At 42.8% G+C, this 3019-nt stretch overlaps 1 protein-coding gene across 1 annotated transcript in view; it reads left to right on the top strand.

The window, feature by feature from the left end:
• Positions 1-3019, top strand: part of TDRD9 (tudor domain containing 9) — a 136094-nt gene that overhangs the window by 18241 nt on the left and 114834 nt on the right. The window contains exon 2 of the mRNA XM_011951409.1: positions 2716-2822. The gene's annotated coding sequence lies outside the window, so the exon portion shown is untranslated. The remainder of the gene's footprint in view (positions 1-2715; positions 2823-3019) is intronic.

Below are 3019 nucleotides of genomic sequence, written 5' to 3'. Positions count from 1 at the left end.
ACCTGGTCAGAGCCATGCTGTTAAACTAAAAGTCAGGTATTGTTATTTCTGTCTTTGCTCAAAACCCATCTTACTCAGAACAAAAGCCAAAGTCTCTATAATTATTCCCAGCTCCTCCCTGGTACTTCCAGCTCTTCTACATACCCTTCTGCTCCCTACCCTCCATTTCTCATCATTCTCTTCCTGCCCCCTCCTGTGCCACCCGGCATCTTGACTCTCTCAGCTGCACCTGGTACACTGTTACTGTTGAGTGAATTAATGAGTAAATGTCAGGCAAACAGTAACCAGAGGAATGCCGATATTTTGTAACAGGTAAAAGTTGGCTTTGATGCAAACAGCATTTTATTAAAGTGTATTAGACAGGATTCTCCAGAGACACAGGACTAATAAGATATATATATATAGATCTGTAAGAGGGGGAGATTGCTGATGATACTTGGTGCATGTGGTTATGGAGGCTGAGATGCCTCACTATATACCTTCTGCAAGCTGGAGAAGAAGGAAAGTCGGTGGTGAAATTTAGTCTGAATTTGAAGGCCTGGGAACCAGGGGAACTGATGATATAACTCCCAATCCAAGACAAAGCCTGAGAACCTGGGATGGGAGACTGCTGATGTGAATCTCGGAGGCTGAGGGTCTGAGAATCAGGAACTCTAGTGTTCCAGGGCAGGAGAGACTGGATGTCCCTGTTCAAAAAGAGAATATTGACCCTTCCTTATTCTTTTTGTTCTGCCTGGGTGGGCTCTCAGTGGACTGGTAATGCCCATCCACATTACTGAGGCAGGTCTTCTTTACTCAGCCTACTGATTCAAATGCTAACCTCTTCCTGAAACCCTGACACAGCCAGAAGAAATGTTTTACCAGCTACGTGGGCATCCCTTGACCCAGTCAAGTTGACATAAGATTAATCATTACATAAAGTTTGTCTCAAATTTCAAGAATCAGTATCATATAGTCTCTTTGACAACAGTGCATTTAAACTAGATATTGATAAGGAAAACATAGGTGATAGCACATAGTGCATATCACAATTGTCTTTTTTCACTTAATGTTGTGGACATGTTTATCTGTTGGCATGAATAGAGCCATGACACTCTTTAAAAATGATACACATTAACTAAGGTATGCCATCGTTTTAGCTGGTCCCCTGTTGGACATGGTTTTCAGGTTTTAATTATTATAAATATTATGAAAATACACCCTTCCTCCCTGGAATCCTTAATACCGCCACCCAATTTTAATTTTGTCCACATCTCTAATCAGCATTTTACATATCTATTATGTCTCCTTCACAAGAATGGTAGTTTCCTGTGGGCAAGGACTTTGTTTGGTTTCTTGCTGTATCTTTAGTGTCAGAGACAGTGCCTTTTGTGCAATAGGTGTTCAGTAAATATTTGCTGAACAAACGAATGTTTCCACGCATGTCTTTGCACGTGCTTCATTTACATGTGCTGATGTTAAAGAAAGATTCTGAGGAAAAGTTGGATTGTAGGAGACGTGTGTTTTAAGTTTTGGTTAGTTTTTAGTTTTTATTTTGTTTTTTTTTTTTTTGAGATGGAGTGTGGCTGTGTTGCCCAGGCTGGAGTGTAGTGGCACCATCTTGGCTCACTGCAACCTCCACCTCCTGGGTTTAAGTGATTCTGCTACCTTAGCCTACCTTAGCTGGGATTACAGGGATCGGCCACCATGCCTGGTTAATTTTTGTACTTTTAGTAGAGACAGGGTTTCACCATGTTGGCCAGGCTGGTCTTGAACTTCTGACATCAAGTGATCCACCTGCCTTGGCCTCCCAAAGTGCTCGGATTACAGGCGTGAGTCACCATGCCTAGCCTGTTTATTTTTGAAACAGGGTCTCGCTCTGTTGCCTAGGCTGGAGTGCAGTGGCACCATCTTGGTTCCCTGCAACATCCACTTCCTGACTCAAGGGATCCTCCAGCCCCAGCCTGAGTAGCTGGGACCACAGGCATGAGCCACCACACCTGGCTCATTTCTGTATTTTTTGTAGAGATGGGGTTTCACCTGTTGCCCAGGCTGGTCTCAAACTTCTGAGCACAAAATGATCCAGCTGCCTTGGCCTCCCAAAGTGCTGGTATTACAGGTGTGAACCACCCTGCTCAGCTGTTTTAAGTTTTAAGATACTATAGCTGAGTGTGGTGGCTCATGCCTGTAATCCCAGCAGTTTGGGAGGCCAAGGCAGGCAGATCGCTTGAGTCTAGGAGTTTGAGACCAGTGTGGGCAATATAGTGAGACCCTGTCTGTACAAAAAATAAAAAATTAGCTGGATGTGGTGGTGTACACCTGTGATTTCAGCTACTCAGGAGGCTGAGGTGGGAGGATTGCTTGAGCTTAGGAGGCTGAGGTTACAGTGAGCTATGATCACAGCACTGCACTCTAGCCTGGGTGATAGAGACCTTGCCTCAAAAAAATGATATTGCAAACTACCCTTCAGAATAAGTGGTCATACCCATTTACCATAAACGTATCTCTCCTCATACATATTCTGAAAATATTTGCTCTTTTTGCCAATTTGATGGGTGAAAAAATGGTTTGTCATTGTTTTAATTTGCATCTGCCTGGTAACTGAGTTTGAGTGTATTCATTTGTTTATTGACTATTTGCATTTTTTCCTATGATTTAATGTGAAAAACTTCTCTGGTACACAAGGGTTTCTTGGCTTTTTGGAAATAGTATACTAACTTTTACTATTCTTTTCAGGTCACTCAGCCAAAGGAGCTCAGAAGTAGAGTATATTAACAAATACAGACAGCTTGAAGCACAAGAGCTTGATGTGTGTGGCAGTGTCCAACCAACCAGTGGGCCAGGTAAACAGGTCTCTTTAAATATTTTAGATAGGATGCATGAGTGGTTCACATGCTAAAATATTAGGTTCATAGTGCATGCCTGTAATTCCAGCTACTCAGGAGGCTGAGGTGGGAGGATCACTTGAGGCCAGGAATTCAACACTAGCCTGGGCAACATGGTGACACTCTGTCTCTACAAAAAATAAAAGATTAGCTGG

This window comes from Colobus angolensis, unplaced genomic scaffold, assembly GCF_000951035.1.
Source record: "Colobus angolensis palliatus isolate OR3802 unplaced genomic scaffold, Cang.pa_1.0 Scaffold32, whole genome shotgun sequence".
Classification (NCBI taxonomy): Eukaryota; Metazoa; Chordata; class Mammalia; order Primates; family Cercopithecidae; genus Colobus; species Colobus angolensis.
This window is presented reverse-complemented; position numbering and strand designations above follow the sequence as displayed.